Below are 26120 nucleotides of genomic sequence, written 5' to 3' on the forward strand. Positions count from 1 at the left end.
CCAGGATTTACTGTCTATTGATAGTCTCCAAGAACTCAAGGTAAGGTCACACCATAAATCTTAGGAATAGGGACTTTAATTAAGAAAAGGGGATTTCATCTGGGTAAAACAAAAAGATACTAATTAAATCCATCAGTTGCCACCTCTCCCAGGTTTACCTTTCTTCTCCTCAGACAGAGTTGCCACCCTGGTACAGGCCCTCATGTGCCTCCTCAAAGTTCTCCCTATACCAGGGGTGGCTAGGTGGTGCAGCGGATAAAGCACCAGCCCTGGAGTCAGGAGTACCTGGGTTCAAATCCCATCTCAGACACTTAATAATTACCTAGTTGTGTGGCCTTGGGCAAGCCACTTAACCCCATTTGCCTTGCAAAAACCTAAAAAAAAAAAGTTCTCCCTATTCCAAGCTATCCTCCAGTCAACTGCCAAACTGATCTTCTTAACCAGTGACTCCCCAGTATCAGCTTTATATACTATCAGCTTTATATACTTTATATACTATCAGCTTTATATACAAAATCTTCTGTTTGGCTTTGAAAAGCCCTTCAAACCCGGCCCCTTCCTATCTTTCCAATTGTTCCCTCCATCTACTCTCTTGGGCTTTCTCTGTCAGTTGATGTTCTTCCTCATCTCCACTTCTAGCTTCCCTGGCTTCTTTCAGTTTCAGTTAAAATCCCACTGTTTTCAAGAAGCCTTTCCCAGTCCCCTTTCATGTTTTTCTCTTTTTGAAATTATCCTCATGTCCTGTAGTCTGTTGTTTGCATGTGGTATCCCTCCTTAGACCAAGGGTTCCTTGAAAACTGCCTTTCTTTTTCTACTTAGCACAGTTCTGGGACACAGTAGACACAATAAATGCTTGCTGACTCAGCTTGACTAGTACACTATTTGAATTAGCTTGTGATTGTAGCATTAGAATTAGGTCGAGATCTTACATTACTACAAAGTATGGTAAACTCTGCTTCAAAAGACACACGCAAAAAAGCTATTTCCAGACTTCTTTCTGATAACATGAAATATGTCTCAAGAGAACTACAGAGCTCTGGAAAAGTGAGAAGGCCCAGGGAAACAAGTCCCACAGCAGAGGGCAAAAGAGGATGATGGTGAGAGAATGAATCATAATCACAAGAAAATACTATCACAGAAAAGATCCAATGATGCAAAAAATGATTATTGATACTGAAAGACAGTCAACTCTAATATTTCAAACAAGGAATTATAGGTATGATTAAAACACATAGGGGCAAAATTAACAAACATACATATAGGAGTAGCTAGGTGGTGAAGTAGTTAGAGCACTGACCCTGGAATCAGGAGGACCAGAGTTTTTGTTTTGTTTTGTTTTATGCAAGGTAATGGGGTTAAGTGGCTTGCCCAAGGTCACATAGCTAGGTAATAATTAGATGTCTGAGGACGTATTTGAACTCAGGTCCTCCTGACTCCAGGGCTGGTGCTTTATCCACTGTACCACCCAGCCATCCCAGGACCTGAGTTTAAATCCGGATAATTACCTAGCTGTGTGACCTTGGGCAAGTCACTTAACCCCATTGCCTTAAATAAAATTTTAAAAAACATACAGAGAAAAAAACAGACCTTTTTCAAACTAACCTATAAACAACTAATTTCCTATGGGGGTAATAAATTAAATTAATCTAAAAAGAATACCTAAATAATGATAAGAATAAACCTAGGTTGTCTGCCCCTTTGAAAAAGCTGGAATTGGTTGGCAAATGCATAGTAAGACTTGGAAGACTGTTGGCACTCAAGGTATTAAATGATTTTAATTTTGAACTCTGACATATAATAGTAAGTCTGTAAAGTTCTATAATGTTAGGTTCATGACTTTTGCCAAAGTCTTGGAGTCCATTTTGACATGATCTGCTCCCACAAAGAAAGAACAAAGTTTCTCACTTTATAACTTTGCTCAGGCACTAGAGTAAAAAACAGTATATGGAGATAAAAAGCAACTGAGAAATACCATTAGTTTCTATAAACAAACTTGAGAATTCCCAGTTCCAAAAGCTTCTTGGCTCTCACAAATGGAACATAACTGTGCCAACTACACCAATATTTCTTGGTAAGCTGCTTCCAACTAGATAAAGAACACTATTCTTTCAGAATTAGACAGATGAACTCTTGAGAACCAAGTGCACAGAACTGCTCATTGCAGTCTCAAGATCTAAAGCTAGAACTGAAATCCCAATGCTGATAACCAATAAGTTTTTCTTCTTGCAAGAAAATGTGTGACTCTGCCCATGTTATCCTTCCTTTTCACTCGTACATATTAACAGTAACACTGTACTATTATCAACTATAATTGACTTCACTCTTCTCAGCAATACAATAATACAAGATAATTCCAAAAAAATTAATTATTGGGGCAGCCAGGTGACAGAGTGGATAGAGCACTAGCCCTGGAGTCAGGAAAAACCTAAGTCTGATAGGAGAATCTATCAGACACTTAGTAATTACCTAGCTGTGTGATCTTGAACAAATCACTTAACCCAACTGCAGTGCAAAAAAGAAAAAAGGAAAATTCTATCCATATTCAGAGAAAGAACTGATGAAAAGTGAATACAGATTGAAGCCTACCATTTTCACTTTTGGGAGTAAGGAAGCATTGTGATTTTTTCCTTTTGTTCTGTTTCTTCTTTCACAATATGACTAAGGTGGGAGAAAAAAACAAATAATAATGTTCACAATACAATATGTATTCCATGCTTAAAATAAATACTTATTCAGGTCTAACTATACAGATGTCATTGGACTAGGTCCTGTGGTTCAAAAAGACAAAGAGGAATAAGCTCACATGAAATATGGGCATGAAGCATAACTGAAGTCACTTTCTAAAATATGATGTCATTTTGTAACTTTCAAAAAGAAAAAAAGGACCGCATTCTTTTAACACAGCCTTCTAAGCCAGCCAGCTTTTGCTTCCCACAACCTATTATTTCCTAGAAATCGTGAAGAGCACACTGTCATTCAATGAATTCACAAACTACTTCTTCTGTCCTACATGCTTATGATCACAACACTTCAGTTCACTAGTCAACAGAGGGCTGGAAGTGCTTTTATCCCTCATTCAACAAACACAACTATCCCAGAAAGCTATATTGTGATTTATATTATTTCAGTATACAATAGTTCATACTTTTGTTATTGTTCTTATCTTATTTCATATTCATTCAGTTGACATTTAAAAAACAACTTTTCTAAAAATCTAAATTAAAAAAAAAGATTTTTCAAGATTTCATCCCTTGCTTAGACAATTAGGATCCTGCTTCAAAAAAAAAAAATCTTAAATTTGGCACCCAAATCATTCAACTAGTTTCCCAAATGACACCACAATCTCTTTGCTTCAAGTCTTTAATTCTTTGCCAACCTTGCTAACATGAAGACTCGCAGCACCATGAGTTTTCAGGGAACCAGCTGAAATACACATAGAAGACTTCTATCAATTCATTATGACAAACTAGAGTCCAAATGGGTCAGACAGAATGGAATGGCAAATATTTAATAGGTACTTATTATGTGCAAAGCAAAGTGCTGGGGATACAAATAGAAAAATCAAGACAGTCACTACTCTTAAGAAGCTCAAATTCTAATTGGAAAGACTATGTTAAAGTAAGATTAACTTTAATGTTCACAGCAGAAGGTCAGGCATGAAAAGTAGCAGGGCAAATAGCAGGGCCCAAGATCCTTGAGGAAAAATGTCAGGGCAAATGGTCCCCTAACCAGAGGAGAATGGGACCAAGACTTAGTGAAGAGTAAATTATTAGGAGATCTGTTACCAGATAATCTGCTGCTTATCCTTCATTTTTTTTTTTTTAGATTTTGCAAGGCAATGGGGTCAAGTGGCTTGCCCAAGGCCACACAGCTAGGCAATAATTAAGTGTCTGAGGCCGGATTTGAACCCAGGTACTCCTGACTCCAAGGCCCGTGCTCTATCCACTACGCCACCTAGCCACCCTTGTCCTTCATTCTCAAAGAAGACCACGCCATCAGGAAGGGGATGCCATGACTTACAAGCAAAATGAATTTAAGTGAGGTACACCAGCCTCTTTCTCTCCAGAGTCACCTGAGCCCAGTGACAGGTCATAGAGCAGCAGAGTCCCAAATGAAGCAGGTTTTTCTGTAGATGATGACATCCTTTAGATACTCCTACTGGCAGATGACTTTGTATTGCCTGAATCAAATCCCCAAACACTAATAAGGTTCCTGAAAAAGATATGTAAATACTCAAAAGCATTTGGCCTGAAAATTCACACAGTAAAGTTCAAGAGAAATAAGAATATCTAATACTCATATTTCTATAAAAATCCTATAGTTGGTCAATTAGTATGTCTACCTGGGATGAATAATACAAATAGAAAGTTGAATTGTCTTTGAGAAACTGGAGGTTCCTTTAATGGCTCCCAGTCCAGTTTTTTGAATATCAACATTCTTTAGTCTTGGTGTCTGGCAGTAAGACATGGAATAAAACAAATGAATGTCACTCATTCTCAGAGAGCAATGGGAGACAAGAGATGGGTGCAAGCAAGCTGTAACCTATAATTATGGAGGACTTTCAAAGAACAAGAGGAGTAAAATATGACATCAAGGACATATATTAGAAAGAAGATGAGCTGGTCCCCTGGCAAGGGATAACCCTGGAGCCCTCATTATGACAGAAGGGATTCAGTAAAGTCTCAAGCACAATGGTTGTTTAGGAAAAACTTGTAGAAGGATATGAACCAGATGTATAGGATGACTAACATGGGTGGACTGCAAATATGCTCAAGAGAACTGATGAGATTAGAGACCCATTTGGCTATCTCTCAGAGAATTAAGACTGTTACTACACAGGTGGGACTACTACAACTGAGCTGCCCCAAAGTCAAGTCATTTCTATATGATTTTTCCCTCTGTTAAATAGTAAAGTCTCTCTCACATCTAATTTCTCATTATGAAGAGTAACTAAACCAGCCCTTAATTAAACATAAGAGTTTCCATTTAGCCTATTATAACATTTTGGTTTTAACATATCAAACTTGTCTAGCCCAAATAAAAATGAAAAGAAAAATAAAAAAAAAAAAAAGTTAAGATAGCAAGAACAGGGGCAGCTAGGTGGTACAGTGATAGAGCAGCCCTGGAGTCAGGAGTACCTGAGTTCAAATTTGACCTCAGACACTTAATAATTACCTAGCTGTGTAGCTTTGGGCAAGCCAATTAACCCCACTGCCTTGCAAAAATTAAAAAAAAAAAAAAGATAGTAAGAACTAAAACGAGAACAAAAATTGCAAAATTCTTTCAATTTAATTTTGAACTGCCTGGAAGAGGGAGGGTAGAAAGGGACAGTTACCAGCAGGTCATCCTACAAACCTAAATAATTCATGCATGGCTATCTTTATCAAGATGTATTATTCATACTCATTTAGGAATTATCATAATATAACAACATTTAATCTTCAGTGTACAGCTTGGTTTTTACCAAAAACCTATCAAGAAAACTCCAAAAAGCAATTCTAAAAAATTTCTAAACTTAGCACTGAAAAAAAATTTTACCTATAAAATTTACCACTACAATACTGCTAAACCCTTATCCAGTCTTGAATTACTACTTTTTTTAAAATTAGCTTTACTTTTATTATTCTAACTAAAAATCCAAAAAGCAATTCTAAAAAATTTCTAAACTTACTTAGCACTGAAAAAAAATTTTACCTAAAAAATTTACCACTACAATACTGCTAAACCCTTATCCAGTCTTGAATTACTACTTTTTTTAAATTAGCTTTACTTTTATTATTCTAACTAACTTCTAGATTGAGGGCCATCAGTCATCCATATCTGGTCATTGAACACAAATGGCTACTGAGGAGAAAGTGAAGCTGGTGACCCAGCATAAAGCCCTCACTTAATTCACTTGTCTGTCATGGCATCAACTCCCTGATGTCAGCATCTGAAGGACAAACAACCTCACTGAGTAATAGCCTCTCTACTTCTGGTAAGGTAGGCTATACAACTTGCTCTTCCTCTCTTCCTCCTTCTCTCTCCCTCTTTATTCCTTCTTTCCTTCCTTTCTTTTTTTCTTCTCAAAGGCCTGGCAAGATTTCTTGGGGTTTACAAACCCCAAATCACTCTGGCTCTTAGACTGGGCAACAATGGCTCTTAGACTAAACTCATTTGGTCATAGTTTGAACCCAGATGGTTTAGAGTGAATGTAAATAGTAATTGTTTCTGTTTTGGCTTAGAACCCTCCCAGGTTGAATGATTGATTGATTGATTTTCAACCATGCACAAGACATTTCAGGCTTTTCCCCACCTTTATTACTTGTCTTAATCACTGTGAAATCCTGAGAGTCTTACCCTCCCAGAAATTTTTTTTTCTTTTTTGGAAGTGGTCATTCTTGACCTGTTTGCCCTATCTCTAATCTAACTTTAATGATTAAATGGGCACTGCCTCAAGCAAACTGGGAAAAACCTAACTTTAAAAAAATCAAGGTCTCCCACTGCATCCAGGGCCATCTCTAGTCATCCAGATATATATCTGTTCACTGGATTCATATGGCTCCTGAAGAGAAACTGAGGTTGCCTCACTTAAATCCAATTCACTTTCATGACACAGCATCACCTACCTGATGTCATGGTCTTCTTCAAGAACAAAAGACAAGGGGGCAGCTAGGTGATGAAGAGGATAGAGCACTGGCCCTGGAGTCAGGAGTACCTGAGTTCAAATGCAGCCTCAGACACTTAATAATTACCTAGCTGTGTGGCCTTGGGAAAGCCACTAAAAAGAATGAAGGACAAAAAAACAACAGTTTCTAGATAAAGTTGAAGATATAGCCACAACAAATAGGCCAATTTTTTCATACTCATTCACAATCTATAAATTTTGCCTGCATAGTACTTTGGTTAGAGTATGATGTTCCTAAACAGTTTTCTATTGTTGTGGTAATAGTAAGGTAGAAAGGAGAACAGCACTCTAAACTCACTAGTTTTAAATTTGAGACTTGAGTTACTAAATTATTTATACCCTTTGACCCAGAGATCCCAATACAGTTTATCGCTCAAGAAGATTAATGATACCAATACAAGACTCACATACAAAAATAGTCACAGCAGCATTATTTGTTAAAAAAAAAAAACACCTGGTATATGCCTATAAAATTATCTTGTTTTATAATACTGAATTGCTTTTATTTGTTGGTAATTAAGTTCATACCAAAAAGAAAAAATTAAATTACTAAAGTATAAACCCATTAATTGCATGATGGAATAATCTATAGTACGTGAATGTAATGGAATAATATACAGCACAATGACAAATGTAAAGATTTCACAGAAACAGGAGAAAATTTGTGCAAAAAACAAAAAAAAAAAAACAGAATGAAGAAAGCAGATTCCTTAAAAAGTTTCCATAATGACTATGATGGTCTTATCTAAATAATAATGCTAAAGGACAAAAAAATTCAAATACTAACAAGTATTAAATCATTAAATAACATTCTTTAGTTTCTATTAATTTTTTAAAAGTATAAAGTGACAAGTACAATTATTTTGAGGAAAGGTTCACTGTGGGAGGTTTAAGTATTTACTGAATGATTTTACAATAAAGCAAAATGATATCATTGTAAAACAGAATTTTAAAGCCTTAAGCTTTTTTTTGAGCAAACAAAATGCTACATTAAATCAACTGAGTTGCTTAAAATACAAACTATAGAGAATATTCATTATTAGCATGTGATCAGAATTTCCTAACCAAATTAAGTCATTACTTACTAATGTCTAATACTTATTTTCTCAGATGGCTAATTGATCCAGTGAGATTAGGTTGCAAGGAGATAATGTTGATGCTAGTTAGTCTTTCTAGAACTTGAAGCAGATTATATTTCATTTCTTAGAATTCTACACAGTTCAAAGTTGGAAAAAAAAAAATTTTAAATCTAAGTATAAAACTCCTACACAAAGTGTCCCTCTTCTCTATTTTCAGTTCAGTATCTTCCCCCACTGATACCAGAACCCTACATCTACAGTATGTATGAAAACTTCCCAAGATTCCAATTTTTCTTTTAATGTAGCCATCAAAACATAGCAAAAAAAAAAAGAGATTAATACAGGATTAGCATTCCTAAATCTTATCCAAACAAGTTAATCTCAGTAAGAAAATCTTAACGAGACAAGAAATTATCAAGAACTACAGTATTCTATGAATTTTTAACATGAGAAATGTTTTACATTAGCCAAAAGAACAAGAAAATAAAAGAAAAAACAAAATAAACTTTAAAATTTAAAAACTACAGTTTGGTTGTTTATGCTGTTACCTGTGCCCCTGGCTGCCTTTTTTTTAAAATCTCTTTGTATTTTTTTCCCCCAAGAACCCAGGACAGTTTCTGATAATCCTAGCATTTATAGAGTGGAGACTTCCCTGCCCACTAGGATTGGAGGCTGGACTGAAGTCACAGGATAAAGCAAAGGGAATTAATATGAACACAAAAAGGTATTCTACAATCTTTGCAATACAGGCTTTGGAAAGCAAAGAAGGGAGTGGCCAAGATCCTAGTCTACAGATGTGAACTGGGAGAGTTAGGATAAAAGTTGTTAAAACTGGAGTTTTTAAAGTTAAAACTAGAGTTGTTCAAACTGCCTATAACTGGGGATGGGAGTGGAAACTAGTTTCCCAGTTTTCCTTATATCTAATCCCTTAATCCAGGTGAGACTGAAGGCTCCTCCTCCCATGTCATTAACAAGAACCAAAGTTGGGAACCCTGACCAGGTACACCCAAGATCTAGAAGGGCAATGCACAGATGATAGCTGAATGAGAACATCACCATATAAAAGTTTTAATCTAACTTCCTTTTTCACTTTATTATATATACAACAAACTGTGTGACCTCAGCCTGCTAAATTTCTAAATGCACAGGTATCTAAAGAGAGGGAAGAACCTATGGATAGGTTGGGGGCTCTCAGTCAAACAAATAGCAAACTGTTGAATTAATCTGTTAACTGTTGAGTTCATCTAAACTACATTAGCTAGCTTGGAGGCTTGAAATCCAGGTAGCATGGTGGGGTGGCAGGGAGCAGCTGAGTCTTCTGTTGACTAACAAAGCTATCGCAACGTCTCAAAAGGCCTGTGCAAGGGCCCCAGAAAGCAATTTCCAAGACTGGCAAAACATCATCCAATCAGTTTCTACCAACAAAGAGTTATTTTTTTCTTCTTGTAGCCGTGAAAAAAGTAATCCCAGAACCAAAAGACCACATGAGTATATATTATGTAATTTCCCAGCTCTGACAAAAGAAATCTTTCCCTTAGCTTTGCAGCTGATAATTTCTCCCATTTTTATAATTCTAATAAATACATGTTGTCCAAAAAGGTTTAGTGTAATTTTAATCTGTTAAAGTTTGTCATCTGCTGATTATGACACTAAGTTGATAAAGCTATGGTTAAGCTGATTACTCTGTAATTATATGTTGATGAGGCTGTTGAAGCTTAAAGCTGCACTAAGATGTCTTCAACACCTTGTATTTAAAATATTATATTATCAAGTCCCTTCTCAGTATCCCAGATTCTTACCTGTGAGAAACTTCTGGCTGAGAAAAGGAGAACATAGAAAGTTCTAGTTCCCTTCTTAATAATATTTCAAAACTCTGTGGGTCGAAGTAATAGAAATGGAGGTGACAGTGATGACATTAATACTGATGATAAGAGATAAGAGTTATATATTAACCCTTGTGATTACACTGGCACAGGGAATTCCAAATGAGGAAATTCCCTCTACCAAGGTGTTTCAGAAAAATCTCTAAAACTTCCACAACACCATGCTGCTCCTGGTTAATAATCAATATGTGTGTGTGTGTGTGTATTGCTTGAAGGTTTATAAAGCACTTCGCAAATATTATTTTCATCTTAACTTCACAACTCTGACATATTATTACTATTATTATCATCATCAACCCCATTTAAGAGCCAAAGAAACTAAGGCTGCCAGAGGTTAAACAACTTAGCTGGGCTAACTAAGCAACATAACTAATAAGGATCTGAGGCTGAACAGGGTCTTCCAAAATCCAAGTCCAGCTCTCTTTCTACCACCCCATGGATCCTTGGAGTCTACTGAAAGACCAGGCTTCAAGACTGACCACTGACACACACTAACTCTTCAGTCATCATCTAATGACTTTATTTCTCATGCACCAAGTCAACTCCCTAAGACTGCTGGGTAAGATGATTTCTTATCTACATGCCTAAAGGGAATTCCCACATTCTGAAATTAGCTACATTGATGAAATCCCAAAATCTCTACATACCCACACCATAACACACACATGCATGCGCGCGCGCAAGCGACCACCCAATTATATAGGCATCTCAAATCAGTGATCACAGAAATTGACAGAAGAGAGCAGGTAACTAGGGGCCGCTAGGTAGAACAGTGGAGAGAGCTTTGCAGTTAGGAGAACCTGAGTTCAAGTCCAGTCTTATTTAACACTAGGGCAGAGAACATCTGGACAAGTCACTTCACCCTGTCTGCCTCAGTTTTCTAATCTGTAAAATGAGCTGGAGAAAGAAATGATAAACCACCCCAGTTTCTCTACCAAAAAAAAAAACCCAAATAGGATCACAGGGAGTTGGACAAAACTGAAACAAATAAACAGAAGAGTATCTATTTAGACTAACCTATACACGAAAAGAATCTCCTTTCTCATACACCCAAGTGGTCATCTAGCTTTTGCTTAAAGATTTTCAAGAGGGGCCAAAACATAACTTATTCATTATCCTTTCCTCAAAACCCACTTGCTGTCTTCCAAATAACACTAGTTATGTCAAAGGTGTTACCATCCTTCAGAACATCGTCATCTGCAACCTGTCATCCTTGACTCCTCCCTCTCTCACCCACAGGTCTTTTCTGTTGTTCGAATCCTATCAATTCTACCTCTACAGTAATTCTGGTACCCACCTCCACTAACAAGGGTATCACCCTAACTTAAGGCCCTCATTCCCCATCTCCTCACAACTGCAGTAGCCTCCTAATTGGTCTTCCTGCCTCAATTCTCTCCCTTTCCCATCTTCTACCCAGCTACCAGGGACATTCCTACCATATCACTGGTCAGATCACTGGCCTCCTGCTCAAGGAGCTCCAGTGACTGCCCCAAGGATGAAAACAAACTCCTGCTTGTACTTAAAAAAGTCCTTCCTCATAATCCAACCTCAAACTACCTTTTTGGTCTAAACATTCCTCCCCTTCAGCATCCTGCAATCCAGTCAAACCATCCCATTTGCTATGCCTCTGACAAGATTCTCTCCCTAATGCTCATGCCTTTGACAAACAGTATCGTCCCTACAAGTAACTCATGGTCTCTTCCTGACTCTGCTGCCTAGAATTCCTAAGTCTCCCTCCCTCCTTCCTTACTGTCCCGCTCTGCTGCTAGTGCCTTCCCCCCTGAAATTACTTGTAATTTACTGTTTGTGTGTACTATACAATACTATAGAGTTTGATGCTATTAAATATAAAAAGATCAGGTGAAATTATGAAAAGAAAATATTTTAAGATTACAGCAAAATGTGACAATTTTCCTGTGATTGAAAATTAAATCTTCAAATGGATACTGGATTTAGACATAAAAGACAATATTATAAGCAAACTAGGAGATCAAGAAATAGTTTACCTATCAGATCTATGGAAAGGGAAGCTGTTTATGACCAAGGAAGAGATGGAGAACATCATTAATAACAAAATAGATAATTTTATTACATTAAAAAGGATTTGTACAGGCAAAACCACTGTAACCAAGATCAAAATAAATATAGTAAATTGGGAAACAATTTTTATAACTAGTATTCCTGACAAAGGACTCATTTCTAAAATATATAGAGAACTGAGTCAAATATATAAAAAAAAAAAGCCATTCCCCAATTGACAAATAGTCAAAGGATATGCAAAGGCAATTTACAGATGAGGAAATCAAAGCAATCCAGTCATATGAAAAATTGCTCTAAATCATTATTTATCTGAGAAACACAAACCACCTCACACCTCTCAGACTGGCCAATATGACCGAAAAGGACAATGATCAACGTTGGAAGGGTTGTGGGAAATCTGGGACACTAGCACACTGTTGGTGGAACTGTGAACTCATCCAACCTTTCTGGAGGGAAATGTGTAACTACACCCAAAGGGCAACAAAAATGTGCATAACCTTTGATCCAGCAATACCACTACTGGGTCTATACCCTGAAGAGATATGAAAAAGGGTAAAAACATCACTTGTACAAAAGTATTCATAACAGCCCTGTTTGTGGTGGCAAAAAATTGGAAATTAAGTAAATGTCCTTCAATTGGGGAATGGCTTAGCAAACTGATACAAGTATATGATGGAACACATTGTTTTATTAAAAACCAAGAGGGATGGGAATTCAGGGAATCCTGGAGGGATTTGCATGAACTGATGCTGAGTGAGATGAGCAGAACCAGAAGAACATTGTATACCATTAACAGCAACATGGGATTGATGATCAATCAATCATCATGGACTTTCTCAAGTCATCAGTGCCACAATCAGGGACAATTTTGGGGTATCTGCAATGGAGAATACCATCTGTATCCAGTGAAAGAATTGTGGAGTTTGAACAAAGAGCAAATAATTTTTTTAAAAAACCTGCTATCTTATTGTGTAATTTTGCTTTTCTCTCTCAACATATTCAACTTATATCAATGTATAGCATGGCAACAATGTTAAGACTAACACCGCCCTTCTGTGGGGGGTGGAGTGGGGAGGGAAGAGAGATTAGAGGAAAAATTGTAAAATTCAAAAATAAATAAATAAATTTAAAAAAAAGAAAATTAAATCTTAAGCCTTAAGGAACACTGCAAACAACTGATAATCACAGACCCAAAAAAATATAATACTAAGTATCCAAGACTTATAAGTCTCTCTTCTCAACCAATTCTTAGCTCACTATTTGCAGATTTACATTTTCACAAAGAGCATAAAATATAAATTACTTGTAGTACTCAAAATATTGTAGATTAACACAATCAATTCATACCAGTGAAAGGGAATTTAATTAACTCTTCCAATACACTCTAAATTGGTCTGCTTTATTATATCAAAAGGACAATAGTAAAATTAAATAAATGTGGTAAGGAACTGAACATTTTTATAGCATTAGCTACTACTATACAGGTTATCAAATTCCTTGCTTTTTAAAAATTAACCAAAGGTTTAACAATTTGTTTACATTTAAAAGATATGCCTAAACTAAGTAAGGGATACCAAGCTATGTCAACTAGTTCTTTTATTAGGGAAGTTTGAGAGGAGTGGGAAGAGGGTAGACTGACAAGCTTTAAAAACTATCAGATGATTTCATCTTCATCTGTGTGGTTCTAGATTAAAAGACTAGGGAATAGACATTTCTTGCAAAAACTTCAGTGGCTCCCTATTGCATCTGGGAAAAAATGCTAACTCCTTTTCTTAGCAGTTTACTATCTGGATTCAACCTAAGTTTCTAGACTGCTTACAGAATACACTGTCTCATTCATTTTATTCTAACCAAATTGGTCAACTAGCAGTTTCTCTCTCATGTCATTTCAGACCCTGTCTCTAGGCCTTGGCAAGGCTTTAATATTCTCCCTCCTTAGCTACATCTCTTATAATTCCTACCTCCCTTTAAGGCTCACCTTGTACCACCTCTTAAAAGAGGCCTATCATCCTATCTACTCCTCAACCCAAGCCTTATCAGTTCCCCATCAGGAACTGAAGGAATCCATTCCTGAGCCATGGGATCTGAATAGTGACCATTTAATATGTCTTGCCCCATTTCAGCTACACCATACTCTATTTCCTGACCATCTTGTTGATGTTCAGTCATTCAGTCATGTCCAACTCTTCATGACTCCATAGATCATACCATCCCATGGGTTTTCTAGGCAAAGATACTAGAGCGGTTTGCCATTTCCTTCTCAAGTGAGGGATTTTCGGAGGGTCAGGTAGTACAGTTAGGAAGTAGCTGAAGCCAAATCTTAACTCTGGTTTCCTGAGTCTAGATCCAGTGCTCTATCCACTAAATCATTTACTTGACTCTTCCTGGTCATCAATACTTTGCTGAGCATACTTGGACAGATAGTCAAACAGATACAGGCACACGCGCGCGCGCACACACACACACACACACACACACACACACACACACACACATCAGCTTCCCCTTTTCCAATTCCAGCTCTAAAAACAGGAATAAAAACCAGCATTCTTGGTAAGAAAATGTAAAATCAATTGCAGTCACTTTGATTCCCAAGTCCCAGACATCACCTTCCCATGTGTGTTTGAATACTTCTATTAGAATGCAAGCTACTGGATCAGAAAAAGAATGCCTTCGTTTCCTTCTATTTGAGTAGCATACAAATGTGTGACAAATAGTAAACACTTAATAGATGTTTTCATTCTTTCCTTCATGTACATGTTATTCATATGCACCCCTTCCTAGAATTCTTTTCTTTTCCTTTTGTCTTTCAATCCCTAGAGACTATCAAAATGCCTAGTATAAGTAGCTGTTTGCTGAATTGATCTATAAATATTTTTACTTGTTTTGGAAATGGAAAAAAAAGTCAGAGACCTAGCAAAATGTTTGCTGCATAGTGCCAAGAATTATTCACATGGCATAAAAGACATGAACAGAACCATTTCAGACTTAAAAAGGAGGTGGGTCAGTCAAGTAGCAAGAATGAAGAATAACACTGGGATTATTCCATATATTCTATAAACTGGAAAACACATAAGAATCAGAAAACCTTTATTCAAATCATGGCTTTAGCAGTTATTTTGCTATGTAACACTAGGCCCAAAAATCTCTCTTAGCCTGAGTTTCCTCTTCTGTAAAATGGCGATGATAATACTTGCATCTCTTACTTCACAGGACTGTTAGAAGGAAATTGCTTCATCAAGCTAAAAACACTGATGTAACAGTTTACTGTGATAACAGATGACTAAGCACTCAAGTGGTAACAAAACGAAGTCAAAAGTCAAAAGAACTTAAAGACTGCGGCTAGTGCATTGGGAGGTTCCTTTACGTCAGATTTACAGAGACAAAACATAGAAAAGAATGGCACAAAAGCAAGCAGACAGGTTGCAATCTTTGCCACTGGAGCATGCACTTAAATGGATGAGATCACAGATTCAGCAGAATATGGGGGGAAAAAAGCATCTGTTTCAAGTATTCCAAAATAACAGTCTTTAACATTATTAGTTTTACATCACTAATGTGGAAATATGCTTTACTAAAAATCTTTCAAAAAATGAATGTTGAAAATTGTCTTTACAAGTAATTAGAAAAAATAAAATGCTATTAAAAATAAAGCAAAAAAATTTACAAGTTTTAATTGCTTAAAATCAATTAAGGAGTCAATGGACAAATACATAGTATAAAAATAACCAAGGAAAACACATGTCATGTACATCATAGGCTATCTGAATCTCAATAAGTACTAATCCTATAATTAGTGTCAATGGTATTACATTTTGGAGCCACTGGAAGAGTCACTCAATAGCAAAATTAGATTTATCATTAGTGTCTTTGGAAAAGACTGAGAAATGACTTAGAGGTTTAATAAAATGGGCAGAGTTAAATGACTTGCTCAGGGTCACCCAGTTGGTAAGGGTCTGAGGTCAGATTCAAATTCATGAAGTCTTTCTGATTCCAAGTCCAGCACACTGTCCATAGCTGTTCCCAGAAGAGAACAAGTATACTTGTAAAAAAAAAGATTCTTCATTCTGCAATGTGCCGAGTCTGGATTGCAATCAGGATGTCATTCACAAAGATTTGGAAGGCCCTCATCTTTCCATTGGAAGTCTGACTTTGATTTGGACTATGAGCTCAATCTTCTCCATCAGGTTTGCCTCCATTTCCTTATCCATAAAATGAACTGAAGTTGGAAATGGTAACCCACTGCAGTATCCTTGCCAAGAAAACCTCAAAATTAGGTCATGAAGAGTTATTTCCTATCAGGCGGTCATCGAACAAAGTTATTCATTATGTTTCAACGATATAGAGATATGGAGGAGATATTTTGTTGGAAAAGAGAATTATAGAGCAATATTTTGTTTTATCCAATCCATTTTGCAGCAATGAACAATAAACACAAGGATCTCATGTTTCCTATATCTTTAGGCAAGTCACTGATAAAAATATTAAACAATGCAAGGCTAAGTACGGATTCCTGCTATATTCCACTGAAGACTTCTTGCTACATGTCACAGTGGATAAGAGGGCTGGGCATAAAGTCAGAAACATGAGTTCAAATTCAGGCTCAAGACGTTTACTAGGTCAGTGACCCTAGGCAAGTCACTCAACAGTAAGATGAGGATAACAACAGTATCTAACTATGGGGCTTGTTGTGAGGCTCAAATGAGATCATGTTGGCACAGATTAGGAGTTACAGAAATGCTTATTCCCTTCTCACCCCAGATCTCCTGCCACACTGCCAATGAATTTGTTGATCCAACTAGTTCCAAATTTGGTTCCCATTAATATCTATGTCATTTCTCTGTCTTTTCTTCAAGAATAGTATAAGATACATTGTAAAAAAAAAAAACCTTACTGCAATATCAATAAACTATATAAACAGCATTCCCCTTATTTACTACTCAAAAAAGGAAATCAGTGTAGTCTGACATGATCTCTTCTTGATGAGGTGCTTTCTTCTGTAGAAGTTCACTAATCATTCATTCTCTAAAAACCAATTCTAGATTTTTCCCAGGAATCAAAGTCAAGTGCACTTGTTAATAGTTGGCAGATCCTGCTCTATTCCCTTTTTGAAATTAATACACGTGTGCTTCCCCAAACTCATGGCTCTTCTCTAATATCACTGCTAGCAGGCACAGGCTCAGTCACTTCTTTCTGAAGCGATTCACCTGGACCAGGTGACTTGACTTCCTCAAGGGCAGCTAGGTGCCCTCTTGACTCTCTCCTTACTGGTCCCTTATATTCTGTTCTTTCCAGTATAAGGGTCATTCTCCCTGGCAGAGAGGAGAAACAAGAGGAATTTAACAGCTCTACCTTCTCTTTCTTGTCAGGTTTCACCATCCCATACATACAGAGCAAAGTGGAGACTTTCTGTCCCAAAACAACTTTAAGCTCATCTTTTAACACTCTTTCCCTGTTTTAGAATATTCTAAGTTTTAGTATTCCTGACATAATTTTCAGAAAACTATGCCACATTTTTATATTCATTTGCTGGTACTTGGCCTTTTGTACAAGTTGTTTATAAATATAAATATAAATAAAAACATAAACTAGCTAAGTCCCTGTATATCCATGTAAGTTGTTTCAGACAAATCCCATTTTCCTCCTCACTGGAATTGCTTCCTTTTGTGTCTTCTGAATTTTCTTTTTCAGCATCTTTCATCCCTCCTGGGCTGCCTTCCTGTGAAGTATTTTAGTTCATGGGATCCTACCAATTTTTCCTCTGATTGTTTTGAAATCTGTTCTTCAAAAATCTAGGTTGCATGCTAGAGTTCAGATTTCCTTTGCATCTCTTTCACAATCTCAAACTCTGGAATGGAGCAGTCACTTTCCCCAGCTTTTCCAATTATTGCTACCACATTCATCAGATCTTTCCTCACAGTGAAAATTAGACTTGGAAGACATTTCCCCAAATAGATTCCTAAAGAAAAATGCAAGTTGATGATGCTGTAAACCTTCAATCCCTTATGAATGTTAACTACCATTAAATGACTGACAGATCTAGGACTAGAAACCTGAGTTCTTGTTCCCTAGATTGCCTCTTTCTCCACTTAACCATGCTTCTTAATTTTAACTCATCTCAAATGACAGATATTATACCTAGATAAGATACTATCATATAAACATGAACTTTAATAGAAATTATAGTTAAGTTCCCAAAAGTTAATTCAGAAGTCAAATTAGGAAATGAAAGTAGTTTAAGAAATGAGTATTTAATTTCTGATAAATCTTGAGCTTTAGCTGCACAACTGTTTTTAGTCTATGTTCAACCATAGATTTTTGCATTATCACATCAATTTTAAAGTTTAAAAAGTTTTGGAGGGGTTTCCAATCTTGGGGAAAATTTTATCTTATTTAAAATGCTTAGAATATGTAAAAAGGGTATTTGGTTTTTCTTCCTTTGGCCATGTCAATGATTCAGAGAGAATTTGGCCCCACCAAAACGATATAATTAGGTATACAGTCACACATACTGTATAGCGTATGTATAAAGGCAACAAGATAGTGCTGTGAATCAAAGGCCTGGAGGCAGGAAGATCTGAGTTCAAATCCTAAACTTCTAGTTATACAACCCTGGGCAAATTACTTAATCTCATCTGTAAATTGGGAACTTTTATAATCACAGAATTATTATTATCATAGTACCCATCTTCCAGAGTTGTTGTGAAGATCAAGATAGTAATTATAAAAGCACCACAGTGCCCGCCATATAAACCTTGGCAACTGTTATTATTTAACATCTATACCATGTCAACAGGTTGTTCTTACACCAAAGCTGCTTGCTCCAGCACACAGTAAGCATTTAATAAATGCTGTTTCTGGACCTGTACTGGGAGAACTACATCCCAGTGCTGCCTGGGGTGCTAGTCCATCAATGGTACTCAAGACACTGGACCTCTAAGCTTCCAGTTCCTTCTCTGTAAAATGAGGACAAGAGCAGCAAACAGGATCAATGTGATGATCTCTCTAAAGCATTTTATAAACCTAAAATGTTATTATACTAGGGTTAAAGTTTGGAGCTAAATAGAAAACATGTGTTTAAAAGTATAGAAAAGAGCTCTAAGGATTTGGAAATATAATACATATTAAAAATAAATCTATTTTCAAAAGGATAAAAGATATTGACAACCATAAAATTCATATGACTTTATAAGATTTCAAGGGTCACTACCATTTCCCCTTTTCTTTTAAATACTATTTCACTTAACTGAATTGCTACCTCAATCACACAGCATGACTGCAAAAATCTCTTCAAATCAGTAAAAAAATAACAGAATTAGGGGAGGCTAGGTGGTGCAGTGGATAGAGCAACGACCCTAGAGTCAGGAGTACCTGAGTTCAAATCCAGCCTCAGACACTTAATAATTACCTACCTGTGTAGCTTTGGGAAAGCCACTTAACCCCATTTGCCTTGCAAAAAAAAATCTAAAAAAAAAATAACAGAATTCTAAGAGATACAAACACACACACACACACACACACACACACACACACACACACACAAATAAATAAAACCCACTTAATTCAAGTCTCAATAATTTAATAAGCACTGCACCATCTAGTGGAAATAGTGTGACCAAAAAGGGTAAAATTCTCCCAACTGTGAAAAAAGTCCTAAGGGGATTAAAAAACAATGTAACATACACAGAAATACCCATGCTTTCTCACTCTTTAATATTTCAGGGAACTGATTTATTTTTGCAATTAGCCAAGGTTAGAGGGTCCCTTTCTGAAATTTTCCCCTTGGCGCTCATAATTTGCCAATAAATTACTATACATTGAAAGTGAAAGGCAAGACTATAAGCAAAAAAAAGAAAAGCAGAGCTGTTCAGAGTTTAAGAAACACTGATTATATGCTTTACAAACTAGTTAAATAATTCTGTCAAGACATACAAGTGTTATGTACAACAGGCCTGCTTGCCAAGAAAACAAGGGAACATTTCATGGTCATGATATATCAATTCAGCAATTCATAAAATAGACTGGGTTACTAAGGAGTGATAAATTAGATTAACCTAATATGTCTCATGAGTTTCTATAGTCTGATGTCACTTTAAGAATCTACTGACATCTCAGATCTGCCTAGCTACTAAGTACTTGCAAAAACCAGGATTAAATTAGCTTCTTTTTTAAAGGTGGAAATGCAAAGTCAATCTAAAGAGAAAACATTTTTGGTTACTTTCCCTCCAATATACTACAATTTTATAAACATTTTCAAAAGCAAAGCTTGCATGTTGTCTTCCCCCATTAGAGAGTGAGCTCCTTGAGTTTGGGGACTCTTTTTTAACCTTTCTTTATAACCCTAATACTTAGCACAAAGCACCTGGCTGAAAGTAAGCACTTGACTGATAAATCAAAGCCAAACTAGAGCCCCTTGGCATGTACGCTCACAAGATACACATTAAGAAGTTTAAAACACCATCCATGACAAATTTACAAGCTAGGTTTTCATCTGAAGCACCTAACCTATTCATTTAATGGAGCATTAACCATGATGCCAACAAGACCACACTATGCAATCTGCTCACCAACTCAAGCTGGCGAAGCTCACTGTGCCCTCCCCTTTTCTCTGCTAGAAGGCAGCAGTCCATCACCTGCGTTCCACTAAGGGCGACTCTTGCCTCCACCTGCTGTCCACCATAAGTTCTTATTCCAATCTGTCCAAGAGCATTTCTAAAGCCTCTCCTAGGGACCAAAGGGCCGATAGTCATAATAAGCATGAAGAAGAGTTGGGAACAGTTATGGAAACCTAGCCTATTTGTTGTTCAAGTTTTTCCAGTCATGTTCAACTTTCCGTGACCCCTTTTTCAGGGAATGAGAGGGTGGTGTTTCTTGGCAAAGATATTGGAATGGTTTTTTTCCCCATTTCCTTCTTCAGCTCATTTTCTGGATGAGAATCAGTCAAATAGGGTGCAGTGACTTGCCCAAGGTCACACAGCTAGTTAAGGATCGGAGGCTAGATTTAAACTCAGGAAAATAAATCCTCCAGACCCCAGGCCCAGCACGTTCTCCACTTTGCCACCTAGTTGCCCAAAACTAACCAAACTTCTGGACCAAGCACATTCCAGGCCTTGGATAGGAATCAAGTTAGTCAAACATGATTTCCAGTTTTTCTAGCCACTAAATGAATATAAAATGCAAAGGTGGTTGTTGTTGTTCAGTCATGTCCAACTCTTTGTGACCCCGTTTGGGTTTTTCTTGGCAAAGATGCTGGAGTGGTTTGAGATTTCCTTCTCTGACTCACTTTACAAATGAGGAAACCGAGACAAACAGGGTTAAGTGACTTGCCCAGGACCAAGCCCTATGAAGTGTCTGAGACCAGATATGAACTGGGGTCTTCCTGAGTCCAGGCCCGGAGCTTTAGCCACTGCACACCCTACGGGCCCATGTACCCACAGGAAATGACACCGAGACCTTCTGAGGTTTGTAAAGCTTTTATAGTCGTGGCTTTATGTGATCTTCACAAGAACCCTACTGCAAGGGTCAGCTCCCCATTTTACAGCTGAGAAAACTGAAGCTAAGAAGTGTCTTCTGTGGGATATAGACTCCAAGTTCGGATCTTTCTATTCACTAAACCCAGATTATATAACCCCCCCTAAAAAAAAACAAGGATAAATTCAGCATAATAGTAACAACCCAATAAAAGCTCTGGAAAAGGCACAGTGGATAGAGCACCAGCCCTGGAGTCAGGAGGACCTGAGTTCAAGTCTGACCTCAGACACTTAATAATGACCTAGCTGTGTGGCCTTGGGCAAGCCACTTAACCCATTGCCTTGCTAAAAAACAAAAAAAAAAACAACGACAACAACAACAACAAAAAGCTCTAGAAAAGGCACAGTGGATAGGTCACCCCTGGAGTCAGGAGGACCTGAGTTCAAGTTCGACCTCAGACACTTAATAATGACCTAGCTGTGTGGCCTTGGGCAAGCCACTTAACCCATTACCTTGCTAAAAAAAAAACATGACAAAAACAACAAAAAGCTCTAGAAAAGATTGTCAAACAATACAATGCCCAATAGTCAGGAAAAATAGTCTCAGACCCATCAGCATTGGAGTAAATTGGGGCAAAACCTTGTCGCCTCGAGAGCCTCAATCTCTCCATCCTAGAAACGGAGATAACAAGAGAATGTGGGGAGAATAAGTGAAAAGCACAAAGTGCCTAGAATTCCTCAGATAAGAAAATATGATCTTAAGTGACCTTTTGACAAATAATCAAGTCTGGAGTACAGCACCGAGTACAGAAGCCTGGGGGGGGGGGGGGGGGGGGCTGGTCGTCCTAAAAAGGAATTCCAACACAATCTAATTAGGGGAAAAAAATCCCCCTCCCAAAAGACGGCTTAAAACCCCGTTTTTTGTGTTTCTGAGCCTCTGGAGCCCTACTGAGAGAACGCCTTTAGAGGCGTACAGACAATATACCGGGCTGCGAAGGAGCCCAATTATCCAGAAATGTCGAATATTCATGTTTACATTTTAAGTTTAAAACATGAATCCTAAAGCATTTTGGAAGTGGCGCTTATTTGGAAATGAAGCTGCCACAGCGACGCGGCTGCTTGCAGCCGAGGGCACTGGCGGGGCGCCTGCTGACCGCACAATGCGGGAACACTCCCCGACCCCAACCGGCCGCCGCGGCTTCCCTCGGGCCGAGCCCACTCGGGGCACCTGGGGGCGCGGCCCGGCCCGGCCCCCGCCGCGGAGTAGGCGCCCGGGGCGGCCGGGCCCCGCCCCCGCCAGGTGCCGCGGCCGCGGGGAGCCGAGCGGGGCCGGCGCCCAGGCCCGGGGCGCGCCGGGAGCTGCTTTACCTGCGGGGCCGACGCCGGAGGAGGCCGAGGGGGCGCCGCCCGCTGCTCCGAGCCCCGCTGCTCCGGCTCGGCTCGGCTCGGCGCGGCGCGGCGGCGGCGGCGGCCGAGCCGGGGCTCACCTCGCCCGGCGGGCGCACGCGGGCTCACGGCCACTCACAGACACGCTCACACACTCACCCACGCGCCCGCGCGCGAGCTGCTCCCGGCCCCCTGCCCCGGGGGCGGGGCCGCGGCGGGGCGGGGCCTCCTCGGCCCGCCCCCGGCCCGCCGGCGTGGGAAGGGCTCCCCCATTGGCCCGGCGCGAGAGACGCGTCCTCCGCCTCGCGCCCATTGGCCGGCGGCGCAAAGCCGAGCGCTACCCTAATTGGCCCTGGGGGCGCCGGGCGCCTCCGCCCACAGCCCGTCCATCACGCGGCGCTCCGCCCCCTCGCTAGTTGCTCCGCCCCCCGGCTCCCCGTCCGGGCCACACCCCCTGCCCCTAGTCCGGGCTGGCGCAGGTGGCGGGGGAGCGGCGGCCGCACCTGGAGACCGGCGCCGCGGGGGAAGCCTGTGCCCTGCCCCGCGCCCACCCGCCCCTGCAGTGGGCAGCAGAGAGCATGGAGCCCCACGGGCTGCACGAGCGCGGCCCAGGGCGCGGGGAGCGGCAGCCAGCTCCCGGGGAGGGGCCGCAGAAGCGACTCCTGATACAGGAGTGCGCCCTGCCCCCAAAGGTGCCAGCCGGCTGCCCGCCCCGCTCTGCAGGTGGGCTGCCTGGTCCCCGAGTCATTAAGTGTAGACGGCACGGGGCACTTGTGAGGCGACTCCCTGGGAAGAGGGTCCGGACAAAGCCCAAAAGGGAAGGATTGAGAGCGATATGGGCGAAAAACCATACCACATCTATCTAAAGAGAGCGAGAAGGTCTCGGAGAGCCCCTTGTACAAAAAGGGAAAGATCAAGGGATCCTTGATTTTCACTCAATGAATGACATTAACATGTAAAAATGACAGGATAGGGTATAGGAAAGAGGAGGGAGGCAGTATGAAGGCGAAACAATGACACCCAACATAGGACAATCAACACAACCTATGACAGAAGCAAGGGTCTTCTGCTAGGCAAACGGAAAAAGTGGGGCATCTTTTCTCAGAGGATCAGCCCTAACCCTCCCGTGGCTCCCTTAATATCCATATTGAGCTTCATGCTGTGGGAATTAAAGATGATCAAATTTCCCTGGCCTATGGCCTATAGAGCAGTGGGTGAACTACAGAGTAACTGGTTGAAAGAAAAGGAAGCAAGAACGTGGAACATGTTTAATGTATATTTGTTGAATAGGGTGATGGTGAGATAAGCGGAAATAAGTAAAGCCTGCTGATGTTCCCCATTTTTAATATTGGTAAAGGGGAAAGAGAGAACCCTGATCTATTCACTTCAAATGGACCTTTAAGGGCTCTGGTTCAGCTGTAACAGATTCTTTGGCAACCCCTCAGTCTCTAGGGAATGCATCAAAAAAAAAAAAGTAGTCACTGAACCAAGAAGAGATGATCCTTCAAAAGACTTTAAATCTGCCCTCATTCTATTCTTCCTTTCTCTGGATTATGATGTAAACTCTCTTAGGTTTTTCCATGAGGGAGAAGAGGACCACATCTCCCCTTCTTCTATACCTGCATTAGTTACTAAGTAAAGGATGGCAAGTTTGAGTTCCCCTGATGCCTTTCTCTTTGTGTTTTCTTTTCCCAAGCAAAGTAGATTGAATAACAATCAGGAGAGATGAATTTTTCAGGAGGAGCTATCCAGGAGTTCCTCTGCTCTTTTGAAGTCAATTTCACTGCAAAAGGTGTCCCTTGCCTCTACCATAACATTTTTCTAGGGAGATAATAAATATCCATAATAATCTGAAGGAAGTTGAAATCAAACCCTAGCCTAGCTTTCCAGAAACCAAGGATTCTCAGAATGAGAAAAGCAGAGGTAATAGTTGAATGCCTACTGGCAAGTTCCATCAAATGTCTCATGATTGAAATGATTATTAAATCATCAGCCTCTTAGGAGGACTATAAGAATCTCCAAATCACTGTTTCATAGTCTTTATCAGGATTCACTCAGGTCTTTTGTATTTCAAGTATTTCTTTTGTTTGGAAGAAATAAATAACTATCTTATGCCTATCTGGCTATCTAAATTGTATACTGAGTATTTTTTCATCCCCAGGAGTCAAATCTGAGCTTTAAGTGATAATTACTGGGTTAGATTTCTAGGGTAGGGATGTAAAAGATCAAGAGACCGAGAGAAAAAAAAAAGCTAATTCTTCTTTGGGGAAAGGCTTTCCAAGGGAAGAGCCCATATCTAAGCCCAGAATGAGGAACCTTGTCATAGGAGAGAATGAGCATCTAGCCCCACTTCAATCTAACAGGTCTGTAGTTACACTGTTGTTTCTCAAGAATAAATAAGGCAATTTAAAGTTCATTGACACATCAGGAAATTACTGCCCTTAAATGATGGTCAGGTCACATACATTTAAAAGTGTTACTGACAAGCAAAATACTGTGAATATCTGGCCAGTTTTATAAGTTGGATAGAAGGATATAGAAAACATTGTAGGGAGAATAGAAAGTTGCTAATTAAGATGCCTGAAATTCTACCTTTAGCATTTAGTTTCTTCAGGTTGATTTCCTATTGGGGTTTGCTCTATTAATGTAAAAATATTTCTGGTGGGGGATAACATATTACCAAATGCCTTTACAATGGACCTTTTTTTCTCTAGGAAATTTTTGAAAGCCCTTGACATGTAGGGTAAGAAACTAAAAAGTGAAAACTGGAACTTGGAAAATCAGTATGCTATTTTCTCTTATCTAGCAAGAGCTAGATCTCAAGCAAAAGTTAGATAAAAGTCTTGAACACATCTCATTCATTCCTTTAACACAAGACCAAGAAAAAGGTCATATAATCAGTGGGTAAATCATTGTGTTAAGTGATGGTGGTGATGATGACAATGATGATGATGATGAACATCATGCTTCCCATAGATGAAATGGACTGTATTATCCCTAAATGACCAAGATTACCACAGGGAACTCAAACCCTGAGTCCTAAATTGGATTGTCTGAAATCATAGACTGTAGCATTGTTATTAGGTCCCAGTGAACAAGGTTCAGTAAACTTTCACAATTTTTATATATAAACATTAAGTACTCACACATTCATGGCTGTATGGTAGATGTGATTTTCTGGTTTCCTAGCTTCCATTATATTACATTTACAATTATGATGGAAAATAACCAGAAGGTAACTGAGAGAAACCATCAGTAAGCCATCCTTTACTTTCCAGTTGAATGAATTAAGACAAATGTGTTTTATTAAGGTTTGTCTTCAAGTCTCTTCTTTAAACACACACCCACACATGCATATATCCTGCCCAGCCTTCCTGGCTTTCTCTCATTTTTTTTTTAAAAACCTGAAAAAGAAAATCCCTTCAGCAAATATGAATTAAGTTAAATTCAACAAAAAATGTATTTTAAGTGCCACCTATGTATGAACACAATTAGGGAGATCCCAATTCTGAGCCTAGCTGTAGTATAGAAGGTGTCTATAGATAATGACTTAAAAAAAAGGTGGGGGTTTCTTCCTGGGAGTCCCTATACAGCT

General features: G+C 39.0%; 1 protein-coding gene across 3 annotated transcripts in view; it reads right to left on the reverse strand.

Annotated features, from left to right (window-relative positions):
* MPP7 (MAGUK p55 scaffold protein 7) overlaps positions 1-22702 on the reverse strand; it is a 249959-nt gene extending 227257 nt beyond the window's left edge. Inside the window, exon 1 of one of the 3 annotated variants that reach the window (XM_074193054.1) lies at positions 22685-22702. The gene's annotated coding sequence lies outside the window, so the exon portion shown is untranslated. Of the gene's footprint in view, positions 1-22507; positions 22627-22684 lie in introns of those variants that run through there. The other 2 variants (XM_074193055.1, XM_074193053.1) reach the window with 2 other exon arrangements.
* Between the last annotated feature and the right edge of the window lie 3418 nt (positions 22703-26120).

This window comes from Macrotis lagotis, chromosome 7 (assembly GCF_037893015.1).
Source record: "Macrotis lagotis isolate mMagLag1 chromosome 7, bilby.v1.9.chrom.fasta, whole genome shotgun sequence".
Lineage (NCBI taxonomy): Eukaryota > Metazoa > Chordata > Mammalia > Peramelemorphia > Peramelidae > Macrotis > Macrotis lagotis.